The following is a 14,782-nucleotide window of genomic DNA, read 5'->3' as shown; positions in this document are numbered from 1 at the left end:
CGATCTCGATTGTGGTTTTTCATCTAAGTATGTGGTGATTTTTTTTAGAAAAGGAAGTATGTGGTGATTAATAATGCAAAATTTTATTAGCTTCGATGCCATGCTATACATAGTGGTTTAAATAACTTGTGTTTCTTATACTGAAAAGTAATTCAGAATTTGTTTCTGTTTCAATTAGAGCCCTGATGCAGACAAGGATTGTGTGGTTGTACATGTCACTCGCTATGAGGCGGACGACCTGAATATACACACTGGGAAAACAGAGTTCTTAGGCTGTTGGATCCTGGAAGCCATTTGCGGTTATACCAATGAAGAGTTGTATTCCAGCCTCATTGTTGTCAGGCGTGTTGTCCAGGGTGTACTAAAGCACAAGAAGTTCAAAGCTACTCCTTCGTTTGTGAGGCATACTGTTTTTTTCAAGCTTACACAGGAAGATGACGTGGCATGCCTCCACAAACAAGTTTATCAGTGGCAAGGCCACAAGGTTGTCTTCATGAAGGTTCATAGGATTGAGCTGCTGTAGGACATCCTCGATGATGTTCATGGCAAGGTCCGTCTTGTGTCCAGCCCAAATTAGATCGAGGCATGAAATAGTTGCCCCAGCTAGTGTTTAATAGTAGTTTGGATTGTGTCTAATTATTCGAACCTTGCCTGTTGTCGACCCCTCTGGGTCTAGTACTCTGTTTGAATCCGTCTATGGGAACTGCTGCTACTTTTGTGTGCCCGTGAATCATGTGAGAACCATAGTAATTGTTGCCGAAGCAGATGCGTCCTCACTAGTTTTTTCATGAATATGGCATGGTAAGACATAAGTTGTCACGGTTTATCATACGAGTAGTGTGTGTTTTGATGAAATAGAGCACTCGTTCGAGAACCGTGCGCCGACGTATACATAAGTACTTGTAAACACTGTTGGTGCTACCCCACTTGTAAGCAGTTGTGCAAAACACGGCACATTGGCTCAGCTCGCTTCGACACTAGGCTATCGACCAGCTAACAATCAACAATCTGCTGTCTGATATATAAGCAACTATGTATCTTGTTACAGTGGTTCATGCAGTTAATTGAGGCCACAATGTAATAAATTCCAAACGTTCACACGCTAGTCCAGCGCTCATGTGGAACACTCACATTAAACTCGTCTTCATAAAAAACTTGAAAAGCATAAGTTAAGCAATTTAATACATCTCAATGATTCATAGAACATAACAAACATATACTAGTTCACAGCAAAAGACAAAGTTGTGAGAAGGTTTACAAATCAGGAAAAAACAAGCAAGGCTTCTCTGAGCAAAGGGCCTCTCGGCAGGCTTAAATTTCCTGGAGTTCACTCTAGTTTTTTCTTGTTGCCACCATTCAGGGTTAGGTTCTCTCATTCCAGAATAACCAATTATAATTGTGGTCTCAACTCGAATGCTAAACTGCACCATGCAGTGTACTGACCAGCTGAAATGCTTGTGCATTCCACTAAATTTAAGCACCGCTATTTGCAGAAATAAGCAGACCACAATGCCTCTTGTCCGCGCACCTATCCAAAAAATCGCCGTGCAGCTCCATGGATGAACTGGTAGAAAGTGCATTCTAGACTAGGATGTAGTTGTTTTCGCTCGTCCCTGCACTGCAATCAGGAAGTAAAACGTACGAATCAGCTTCTTTTAGACTGCATTGGTCATTCTACCTTAGTTACTACCAATGTAGGGATACCTTGAGGACGGGAGGTTAGACGACGGCAACGAGGGATAGCCATCTCATTTTGCGCAGTTGTACTAAAACTGAGGTGTGTGCTTTTGTTTGCGCGGATAGAAATGATACGGAGATAGACATGCCGAAACGATATGGAGACAGACATCCCTGTTTGCGCAAATACGAAATACGGTTATTTAAACAGTGACAAATATTACTACTTTCCCCCGTTTCCTCTTAGAACCAAGTCCTAGATTCATGCTACAGCTTTACCACTTTCTTCCCTGTTTGAACCAACACTTTAAGTCGATTGTATGAACTAGCTTTACTTCTAATAATAGTAGAAGTCTAGGTGGCTTTGGAACAGCGGACGAAAGTAGAAAAGGATCCACATGAAGGGAACTGGGGCAGTAGAGCAAGGCAGGTTTCGAAGGAATATATACCTGAGGGTCGTCGGCATGTGGCAAAGACGGCGTTGGGAGGCCGCATCTTGGCCACAATACCGCAGGGAGGAAGAAGGGGTCGGAGGCCCTCCCGAGTCGGCACTCTCTCGGAGAGAACAACACGGCCGCCGATCGGGATGCGCTGGCAGCTGTTGGTCTCCTCCCTCACCACCGATGACAGCGTGAACGATGCACCTACACCCCTGCCCCGGTCGAGGTTGTCCGGCCGGATTTGTGACCAGCCGTGAGCTGAGAGAGAGTGTCGCCACCTATGTGTTGCTTAGATCTGGAGAGCATGAGAGAGTGAACGAGAGGAACCCTAGTAAAGCAAGCGCTAAGGCTCCTGCTTTTATATATAGTGGAGTGATTTTGTTGTACCAGCTTCAAAAAAATGCGCTCCTACGTGTACTCGCGAGTGGGTGTGAGAGAACTAGTGCGTGTGTGCACCGCTTCTCTTCGTGAGAGTACAATATACTATGCCCAAAGAATGTTCACCGCAAGAGTAATAGTATAAGTGTGTGACGTGTGAGCTAAAATAAAATGTGCGCGCCGTCTTTTGTTTTTTAGAAGTTCTGAGGGTAGGGTGTGAAGAGCGCATATGTGCGTGATGTCTACCTGCAGATAGACGGTGGGTGCGACGTGTGAGTCTGCGAGAGGACTCGGGAGAGTCGTGACTCGTGAGGGTGCGTGTGCATGAGAGAGAGGGGGCCACGTATCAATGCAATGCATGTGTCCGTAAATCATTATCCGACAAACGTTCGCCACAAGCCTTTTCCTGACGAATGCCGTAACAACCGTTAGATCGGCATCTGACAGTGTCAGTTTTGCCATGTCATTTAATAGAACAACCACTCCTCCTACACACAAATCTTCCACATGAGTGTTAGCAACTGCCGTATGCTCCCTCCATTCTGAAATATAGTGCATATAGCTTTATTGAAAATTTGAACCTCGCAAACTTTTACTGAGTTTTCGTGTACCAAATTGCACATGTAGAATACCATGTATATATCATTTCATTCATCTTCGAGAGGTAACTATAAAGATGGGTGAGGAGTCTACAAAGAAAGACCATCGTATCACCCGCAGTAATTTCAAGCATCCTTTAGTGTCGAGGAATATCATAGGAACTCTATATGATATGATTTTTATAGGATTTTTTCCTTTAGAGCCAATTGGTTCATAGGAATAGATTCATATACTCCACATTTCAAAGGAAATAAACATGATATCATTTCTATAGCTTTAGAGCCACTTGGTTCATATAAATGGATTCCTATACTCCCTTAATTTCAAAGGAAAATAAACATTAGCGTATATTCAATAGAAAAGTTCCTATGATATGAACCAAATTACATCTCTTTTCTAATCCCTCCTGATAGGAATTGAGATACATGTCATCTTTAGATTCAATAGAAAAGTTCCTATGATGTGAACCAAATGACATCTCTTTTCCAATCCCTACTCATAGGAATTGAGATGCTCCATGTCATCTCTTTCCCTACAACTTCGATGTATACATCTTCTATTCCTAAATAGATAGTACAACCCACTAGTAGCTTTTTTCCAAAACATGCAACTATGGCACAAGAACTATATAGTGTGCCAATAACTTTGAAAGATGGTCACTGGATGAAGCTAACCCGACAGTGCAGAGATAGGCAAATCCGAGCACTACTGGCCGTTGGATATCATCAACATTCCACCAGATCTGCCACATGTACAATTTAGAAGACTCCATGGTTGAACTTAAGCATAATGCACAAACCTCAAAACACAAGCAATTCTCCTTTGTTCTAGAATCTTCTGTATCATAATTGATTATTTTTTCTAAATGAATTGCCATTATTTGTTTTTTTACTTTATGATTTACAATGCACAACCCCCTGAATCTTAACATTTTTATAAAACTAATTGATTTTGAATGAGATGAACTATAAGAACTAAATGAACATCTACATCATGCATATATGACTCAAAGCTTTACATGCTATAGTGTGTATTTATTCATAATTTGGTTTCGAAATCTCATGCGTTCAATACATGTGTACCTTACTAGTTTTGAGTAGAGTAGCAAATTTCATGCGGCCCCGGGTATATCAAAATGCAGGGCCCATGCATCATTTCCTTTCGGTCGAACCTACGTCCACATTTTTTTGTACATACTATATCTCCACTGGTCCCCGAACCCAAAATGCTGCCTCGTTCCCGTAAAACCAAGCGGCCCACACATATTTAAGGCGTCGACTCAAACCCGTTTACTATTACGTGGCCCCGCACGCCATAGTACTTCTACAAACCCTACCGCCGCACTCATCATTGGTTTTCTTCAAGAGGACGAGGGAGAAGCTGATTTGTAGTGGAGGCACTTTCAAAAAAAGGATCTGTAGTGGAGACCCCTACCCTAGGGTGCCCTAGGTAGCTGCCGCACGCATCATTGTTTTCTCTTTTTATTTATGCTCTCGCGCCCTAGAGTGAAATGATGGTTGCTTCGTCCGTCCAACTTAATGCAGGAAAGGTGGGGCTTTGTGATTTGACCCCTCATTGCTCATTTTCTACTACTGCGGCGCTACGACCGGGGTGCCTCCAATTCCGACCGCTGCTCCGAACAGTAATTTGGTGCATCACACGTGGAACAAGACGGTGGATGAGCCACATGTCGGCCAAAGGGGTCCTGTTAAGTGTGCCGCCATTTCGTGTGTGGACTGACCCTGCTTGAGTTGCTACGCCAACACGACAGGAGCAACCTACCACTTGGTTTTGCTCCTTGGTGAATCCCGACTATATTGATCTAAAAAGATACGTGCTGAACTACCCTCTCCGTCTCAGTTTTTTTATTTTTAGGCATCTCGGTTTATAGGGCCTACACGTAGTTCTAGGTCATCCATTTGACTAACTAAATATGAGTTACTATATCACGAAAAGTATATCATTAGATTCTTAAGCGGCTGTAGTTGTATTTAAAAGTCGAGGGCGGGGCTTTTCCTGCGCGGTAGGCGGGGCAGTTCCGCCTAGTCGGTTCGACAGAGACGCGAGAAGACGAGGGAGTAGGCTGCTGCAAACATAGGGCTGTGTGATTTGATAGCGAGTTACTGCTGGACAGGTGGGGCCCCATGATTTGACTTGCCATTATCATTTTAACTGCAGCGCTACGACCGGCGTGAGTCTCCCGATTCCTGACCACCTCCATTACAAAGAAAGAGATAGAGAGGAGTAAAAAAATACACGTATAGCCAACCTTGTTGTAGTATGAGTGACTAAGTGATGACTATGTATGACATGCCAACATCAGATAGCCTAACGCACCATGTTAAATCTCCAAGGGCGTGACCGCGCGAGCGACGCGATGGTCGTGGTAGGCGCGACCATGATACGGGCTGCTGGCAGCCCTTGGATATGAGATCAAACGGTCGCATGCTAAGTTGCTGAAAATTTGTAGAATAACCCTTCAGGATAGGATATTCACCCATAGGTCTAGAATCACGCCATGCAACCGTTCGATCTCAGATCCAAGGGCTCTCGGAAGCCCGTATCATGGGAGAATGGAAAGCCACTACCCTGCCGTTCGCACGCTGGCAGTTCGCTCTCGTCCCCGCACGTCCTTCAATACTACGGCGGTTCGCTCCTAGTCGCCCCATCCATTCACATTACAGCAGTTCCACTAATCCTAACCCTCCTCCCAAATCCATGGCATCCCAAATCTCCATGACCGGTGGTGAGTACAAGGTTAGAACCATCATCGGCGCTGAGTTCGACGTCATCTACACCCGTTCTTCCGCGACGGTCAAAGGATGCCTTTCTCACTTCAGACGCATGTTCGAAAACTCAGATGATGAGTGGGTCACTGGGCTAGATGTTGAGTACACCACAGTCCTGGTACCAGAGAAGGATCTAAAGGACGAAGAGAGGAAGAAGCCCGCCGTGATCCAGGTTTTCGTACATAACGTTTGCTTGGTCTACCACATATGCCATGCCGACGTTGAGTGTCAGGATTTTAAGAACTTCCTCAAGGACAAAATAGTGAAATTCATTACTGTAGACTTTAAGAACAACAAAGAAGTCCTGGGTTGGATAGGCCTCGTTGTAGGCAACCGCTTCGACCTCCAGAAGAATCGGCTGGTGCCCTCTCGCCAGCCTTCAATGCTGACCCTGGCAGGAGCCATGGTTCATCCTTCGTACCGTAAACTGGAGAAACCTCATCACACGTTTCATCGTCATGCATGGCAGCAAAATGTACTAGATATAGACTACATCCACTACGCTGCAATGGATGGCTACCTTTCTTTCAATATCTACAAGGGTTGGATGAAGAGCAACAACCAAGTGTGCAGTTCAAGCAAAGAAGTATCGGCCAAGAGGGAGAGGGACAAGGATGAAGTCGAGGACGTGGACGAGGACTCCGAGTAAGGTGGCAGTGTCGTTGCTCATGGTGGTTCTAAACTTCTAATGTAGTGTCTACCGGATTAGTTGCATAGTTTAATTTCAGGTGTGCTTAGTTTAATTTGAGGGGTGTGTTGTGCTAAGCCCCCAGCGGAACTATGTTATGTTTCTTCTCGTTACTTTAACTCTTCAGTATGTACATACTACTAGTATTTCTTTAATAGAATTTAACACCCCAATTAAGCACGTACTAGCTTTTTTAATAGTACCATATGCATAATTTGGCGACGAGCGCTCTCTATATGTACCACCTTTTTTTTAATTTCAATTTTTGCTCCATGGCGCAATCCATCGATAGTACTACTGTACAAAAGTATACATTTTTTAAAAGGCTAGAGTACTGTTCATCACATATATAGCCAGTTAAATTCTCAACCTAGAACGACGTGCATGCCATGTAGTAAACCGATACAGAGGAAGTATAGTAAAAATGAGGTGATTTTACCGAGCGATCGGCGGGGGAGCATGGCCTGTCATGCGGTCCCACGTGTCATGATTTACCAAGGCGATGCGTGTGTCCCTCTTGAGGCAGAAGCAATACTACGTGGTTTGAGATGATGGCGAACCAAAGTGTGAAATAATGGTTGCTTCGTCCGTCTGGGAAGGTGCGGCATTGTGATTTGATGTCTCATTGCTCATTACTACTACTGGGCCAGTACGAGTGGGGTGCGTCCCCCTGTTGTTCTGCACTGTTATTTGGTGCTTGACATGTCGACCCGGTTGCTATATGTCCCACATGTCGGCGACAGGAAGTACATAATTCATGAAAGGGAGCATTGACGGAGGATTATACTACAGAATTCATGAAAGGGAGCGACTTAGTTTTGGAAAAATCTGTTTTTACGGAGTACGTAACCACTAGGGTTTATAGGGCTCATCTAAAAAACATTCATTTTTTCGTTTGATAAGTCTCAATTCTACTATACTAGTAGTAGTACCATTACATGTTGGATTTCGAGGTGCGTTAGATCACCCGCCGCAAGCAGTGTCAAGAGGAAACTAACCAATGCATGTACAAGTTCATGGAAATTTAGTGGTCATTCATGCATTCGTTCTAATTAATGCCCCGATAAACATAACTTCTTGAAAAAAATGAGTGTTACTTGTGCAAACTATGAAATTAATTCAACCACTCACTGTCTACCTTGGTTGGAGAGATTTTGAAATTGAGCCATAAACTGGAAAGGAGGGAGTAGTAACTTTTGTCTCGATTACTATTTGTGGCCTTGTATAGATGCAAAATGTATTTTTTTATAGTGGCCTTGTATAAGTAAATGGAGGGAGTACTAACCAAAGTACGTAGTAGGGACGAGGAGTAAACGGAGGGAGTAGTAAAATTTTCTCCTCGTGTTGCGAGCCACCGCGCGCGTGGGCGAGGGAGCAGGTGTAAAGGTGTACAATAGTAGTAGTAGTAGTAGTACTCGTAAGCAAGCTTCACCTCATCCTGCGAGCCACCGCGCCCGTGGGCGGGGAGACGGCGTACTAAGCAAGCTTCTCCTCGTTCTGCGAGTTGACGGGACACATCAAAAGTACTCCAGTGTGTAGAGCCTTCCCTCTAAGGTAGGCCCCACATGGTTTGCCTCTTTTTTTAATTTAACATAACGTGTCAAGTCGCAATTTGTTTGTTCACCCATGGTAGATGATCCTCCCTCCACCAAGTGGACAACCAGTACACGTGCCAAATTACCACGTGGGCTGCCTTTTTCGTACAGAAATGAGCTCCACCGTGTACCCGCGCGGGTGTGGTTGGGAAAGAGACGGGAGTACGTGCACCGTGCGTGCACCTCTTCTCTTCGTGCACGTCCCCCACCTACGTGGGTGTGTGTGTGTGAGATACAAACCTAGACATAATGCGCCGTCCATCCCCATGCCTTCGCCCAGTCCGACCACCAGTCACCACCACGCCCCACTCCTCCTCACCTTATCTCTCATCTTTCTCCCTCCATTTTTATATACAAGGGGCCACTATCAAAATTACAATTTGCAGATATACAAGGCCACTAACACTAATCGATGAAATATTAATGGTGTTTGCCTCGTGGTACTAGCAAAGGAGGACATTAATTATCCCTTGCATGCATGCGGGAGTTTGTAAAAAAATGCATCTTGATGTTCCGTGCAATGCACGGGCATCTTGCTAGTCCATGAAAACAACACATGGCAAAATTCCACGGCGAACGAGGGATTTGAATCTGTTGGGAGGGGCTGTTTGGATCTTGCCCGGGGTAGCCAAAATATTGGCAACCTTTTTGTCCACCAGTGCCTTTGCCACCGATGAACGAGGAATGGCTCGGGTGCTCATGCCGTCATGCATTCTCCAGCGCGCACGTTGGAGACGAGCTCGCACGAGCTGTGTTTTTTTGTCCCACAATGCCACCCGAGCCGCCCGCAGACCGATCGGCGACCCGCAAATTACGCCATCCAACCGTAGTCGCACACATTATGACAGCAACTCAACCAACCGGACGAAATTCACGCAAACACGTAGACAAACTGATATTTCATATAAACAACGACGGAAATCATATAAAATACCGGATTTTCATACAAACATGACGGATTTCATTACATTCAAATGAACTACGCGGTGCTAGTTCTGGACAGCACATGTATATAATACCTGGCCTAAATGGTCGCCCGCCGATCGATTTGTGTTCCTCATGTCCGGCAGCACGATCACCGGACTGTCGGGAGCCCCGGAGGTATATGCTTCAGCACAAAGGACGGCTCGCTTCCCCACTTCCCAACTAATATGGCTGGTGCCGAAGATGATGGTGGCCGACACCGGTTCGAGTTCATCATCAGCCACTACTTCGCCATGGCCGGCACCGGCTCGAGTTCATCCTAACATTCCCCTCTTCCGTGGAGCCCATGCGGGGTCGACGAAGGTCCTCGCAACAAAAGGATCCAGCAAGACACCTGCTGTGTACGTCGGCGTCGCCTCTGCGGTGGCCTTCATGGGACCCAAGCGGCGGTGGCCTCCCGTGTTCTACTTCTCCTCGATGATGGCAGCGGACACGGAGGCGCTGGCCACCGACTCGTCGCTCTCCGCGCACCCGGCTTCTGTCGCCGCTTGCATGGCGTGGCCATCGGCATGGGAGTCTCGACCACAAAAATGGGAGACGTGGTATGAGGCAGCGGCATGGACGGCAGCAACGACGCCCGTGCGCCGCTCCTCGTCGAGCTGGCCTGGAGCGGCGAGTTGCTGAACCATGTGCCGGCTTGGGGTGGCAACTGGCTCCGTCGGGCAAGGGGAGGGAGGTGGATCAACGAGCTGCATAGCTCGTATCCTGTGGGCTACCCAGCCGGCTTGGATGCGGAATAACTACTCTTCGTAAGCCATTGTAAGAGTGGAAAAAATGGTGGAGGAGATAGGGGAGCGACGGAGGTGTGCGATTCTTGGCCGGCGTTTGGCCTCATTTAAATAGGAGATTAAATAGACGGCGGATGGGAGGAGCTCGGCCGGCATTGCGTTTAACACCGGCCCGGTCATGAATGGACGTGTGTCCAGAGTGGGTTTCTCGGCTTCCACACGGGCGGGTTTCATGGAGGCGTTTGAATGCGACACGGAGGCGTGTTCAGCCGGGCGTGCCGCGAGTGGCACCCTCGACTCTGACCTAGGACACCGCTCCATAATTCCACTGACGTGCGGGCTCTTTCGGTGCATGGCCTCCATGTTAGTGACCCAACGCAGGCAGCGTGCTGCAGAGGAACCTTTGGTGGGCCAGAGCAGTCATAAGCGGGCATTTCATAAACCGATGATTGTTCATTGAGTGTGACGTCATCTTTTTCATGTAGATAAGCCTACTATGTTGATAGCCCGTTCGATACGTTGTGATTCATAAAGACCGCTGCAAACATCAATGTTCTGCTTATCACAGATAAGATTTATTAATACCCGTAACAATCCATGTCCTTAACAAAGGGTGCATGCACATATAGGTTGAGCGTGTGTCTTGCATCGTATGTTGTGTGCATGCAGGCGTGTGAGTGTTGCGTGTGTGCAAGGGTACGTTTCAGTGTTGCATGCATGGGTGCATACGTGCGTGTGTTCGTGAGTGCATGTGTACGTGTCAGTGTTGCACGCCAGCATGCGTGCGTGTGTACGTATCAGTGTTGCACGCCTACATGCGTGCATGTTTTGCGTGCGTGCATGTGTACATGCGGGGTGAGGCTACATGTCAGTCGATTGACTTTTTCATCTTTTTTTGAGGGGATGACTTTTTCATCTCTGGTCATTAGATTTTCCAGCCGTTGGATACGAAATCAAGGGCCTCTAGTTTATCATCAAACTCCACCCCCCTGAGCCGCCAGCCACCACCGGCTGAACCGCCAGCCCTTGCCGCCCGCGGCCGGCCCGCCCTCCTCGAAACCACTCCCCACCGCCGGTCCGGCACCGCACCGGCCATCCCTCTAGCCCCCCCCCCCACCGAGCTTTTTCTCCGGGGATCCCCATCCCACCGCCCAATGAACGCCCCAACCGCCGGTGACTGCCAACCAGAGGTCTCATGACTTCGAATACCCACCGACCACTAATTTATTACCATTTCTGTCCTTCATATACGCGCTGACGGGTGGGCCCTATGGTAATGTGTGCTGCTGAATGTGGACCATTTGATTGGTCAATTGATCGTGTTATCAAAAAATTACGGAGCTGTATGGTGAGCAAGTGACCGTATGATCACCCTAAAATGTACTCCTATTTTATTAACATAGTACAAACTCAAACTACCATTTCTTTCTTTCATATATGGGCTGACAGGTGGGCCCCACGGTTACGCGCCTCGATGGTGCAACACTAGTTGTGCCGCGTGGAACGTTTGACTAGTCAATTGATTGTGTCATCAACAAAATACGGAGTTGTACGGGTGAGCCAGTGACCGTATAATCATGATGTGTATTTGTTTAACACAGTACAAACGCAAGGGCTCATATATACGCGCAAGCACTCACCGCTATAAGCACACACACACGAACCCTACCCCTATGAGCACCTTCGAGAGAGTGGGCTAGCATATATGATCTTGAGATTTTACGAAGTCACTATAGGTGCCTCGTAGTCGAGTGGAATGTCTCCTCCCACTAAACGTACATCACCAGAAAATACTGAAATTAACACAAGATAAATGCGAGCACCGGGACTTTAACCTTGGTGGGCTCGAGAAACCACTGTCCTCTAACCATCCAACCACATGTTGGTTAGCACAACAAAATGTATGTGGTGACCGTGATGAGCTTATTCTGAAGTCCACTGACCATATCATGCTTTCGCTTCAAATACAATGATCGTAAGTGTCGTCAGCAAAATACGGAGCACGCATCAAATGCAAAGTCCGTCAGTGTCATCAACAAAATATGGAGACGTATCGTGAGCTAGATACCGTTGTACTATTGTATATGCTTATTTTGTTAGTGGCCGATTGCGTGTGTGGTGTGGTGGGCACATCATTTCTAGTTGTGGTGGGTCAACATGAAGACTCATGGGTCGGTTCCATCCTGTGCCACATATAGGTTGGACCGAGACGTGTTATACGAAGACCCATGTGGAGGACTCGGCGTACAACACGAAGCTACCAGACTCGCGGAGGACTCTATCCCCACTGGTGATAAGCCGACTATATATGATTTGTAACCCTAGGCCCTTAGTATGTTATACAAGCTTGGGGGCTAGTTCGTCGATAGTATACACACGCGCACAATGCCTGGTATTCACGTGTACTTTGTACACACCCCTATCACTAATATATAGTACCAGGAGTAGGCTCTTTCTTCAACTGCAAGGGTCCGATCCGAACTAGGGTAAAACTTTGCCTCGTATTACCATCCAGCCTAACAGCTAGGGATATCCTACCGAATGATATGATGAAATCATATCTGCCAACTACTAAGAGAGAGGTGTGTCGGGGGGCAATGTGTGCGAGAGAGGCCTAAAGATAATGTGCGTGCGGGAGACACGTAGGCACATATATGTGCGTATAGAGGGCTAGTAGAGATCGTGCATGTGTATATATGCATGTGAGAGAAATAGTGTTTTCCAACTGAGATTAGTGAAAAGAGTGGTACATAGTAGTCAGAAAGAGAGAGAGAGAGAGAGAGAGAGAGAGAGAGAGAGAGAGAAACAGAGAGAGCATGTGCGTGAGACACCTCGACACCCTGAGAGAGATTGTGAGCATGTGTGAAACAGAAATGCCGATGCATATAAAGTGTGTGCACTTATGCGTTAGATAGAGAGATATATAACACGTTTGTGAGAACGGGGCGAGGCATAGTGCATCTACGTGTAAAAGGCGGTTCTACACATTAAATTAATATATAAATGGCATTATTATTTTTGGATGAGATCATGAATTTTGCAAATTGCCTAGGGACGAAAATTGGTCTATCAGACACCCATATTCTATTGAATTCTAGCATGTGCATGTGTTTATTTCATATTATCGATCCATAGAGTGAGAGCAGTTTGAAATACAGGCAATGGATGCTTTTGCAATTCATATATAAACATTAATTAGTGCACTCCATGTTGTTAGTGTGAAGCACTTTATACATTTGTCACTTGCATGGATACATTCCAAATTGCTAGCTACGAAATAGAATACATGCCGAATTCAACATAAAGGGGGTTCTGAAGATTCGAATTCATAGGAAGTGCATTCATCTATTTGAACCCGAGATAATGGCATTTGTAAATCAGATGTAAAAGGGGGCATCAACCTTTGTTGTGAATTTGAACATGCTATATATATTCATACGCATATCTAAATTTTCTTTTTGCAACCAAGGAGATTATTTCTGGAACCATGCATGAACTGAGGTAAGTTGCATATTTTTTAATATATACTCGTGTACAATGTATATTCAAATGTACCCCCTCCATTCCAAAATAATCGTAGCTTTAGGATTTTCAAGAGTAAAGACTGGTGAAGTTTGACAAATCCTGAAAGTTCAATTCAAGACAACCAAAAACGTTAATGCTTCTGCTCCCAAATATTGAACGAAGCGCCAAATAGGCCTCTGGTCACCTGAAACCGCGCAAGACTAATGTTTTGGTGGTAGGAAATTACTGTCCTGACTCTGGACCGTGTAGCCTATCGGCCCGATGTCCAAAGGTCTAAACCGGGGTAGGTTTGTAACTTCACCAAGACGCCAGTCTCAACCGCCTCAGAGAAGCATTCATACGCCGTGGGCGCCTACCCATGCGCTCGGCCGAAATCTATCCCGCCCACATTTGGGACACCTGACATGACTGTCCTACCCCCAACCCGCAATATGTCTGAAATTTTAGATGGGGGGCAAAGTTTGTAACTTTCCCCAAATTTCAAACAAGCGCGTCTCAAACCGAAACATTGTTCCCCCTTAGTTCCCCGCCTCCCTCCGTTTCCCCATTCATACTCCGTGGGCACGAAAATGCCCTCTCCACCAGCCGTGAAACCCCAGCCTCCTCCGTCCTCCACCCCATAGCGGCCAATCCACCGCCGCCCTCCTCCATCACGCCGGAGCCGGTACCCCGACGTCGTCGTCCAACGCAACCGCAACCGCAACGCCCTCATGGACTTAGTAGCTGAAGCCGAGGCAGAGCTGCCTCCACGACGTCGACGCTGACGTGCGCTGTACCAGAACCACTCCGACCACGCCGTCCTGCTCCTCACTGCTACGGCTCCACTGTCGCAACCGTCCACTGCACCGGAGCTGTTCCCGCTACACCGTCGTTCACCGCCTCGGATCTGCTTCCCCGCCGCCGACAAACGGCCACCGTAGCACACTCAACAACTTGGCCATGGGTTCGTCCAAGGCTGCACCATCCTCCACAACTTCTGGTTTCCGGCGAACAACAAGAAGATCGTCGGAAAAATAGAAGGAGGACACAGCACTGCCAGCAGAAAGAGGTACTCCTATTCCCTTATTCATGCAAATCTTACGTCTCCTCTCACACCGTATTCATCCCACGAAAGAAACTAGTTGAGCGCTTCTTACTGCGTCTTCTTCGTGATACTAAATGCACAAGATTTCCTCCCTTTTACTATTTCACCTTTGCTAGAGGTCAGTAGCCCGCGTGGATTTCAATTCAGGGTCAGTCAAACCGCAATTAAAAGAAGCAGTACCCACTTAGGCGCACAGAGAACCTAGTCCGCCTGTTCCCCGGGGAAGCGGCGCATCGGTGTTTATCATAGGGGTGTGGGGCGCAGGAGCTGCTTGCGCCCGATCTGGAGGTCGGC

The sequence above is a fragment of the Triticum dicoccoides genome, chromosome 7A (assembly GCF_002162155.2).
Source record: "Triticum dicoccoides isolate Atlit2015 ecotype Zavitan chromosome 7A, WEW_v2.0, whole genome shotgun sequence".
NCBI lineage: Eukaryota > Viridiplantae > Streptophyta > Magnoliopsida > Poales > Poaceae > Triticum > Triticum dicoccoides.
This window is presented reverse-complemented; position numbering follows the sequence as displayed.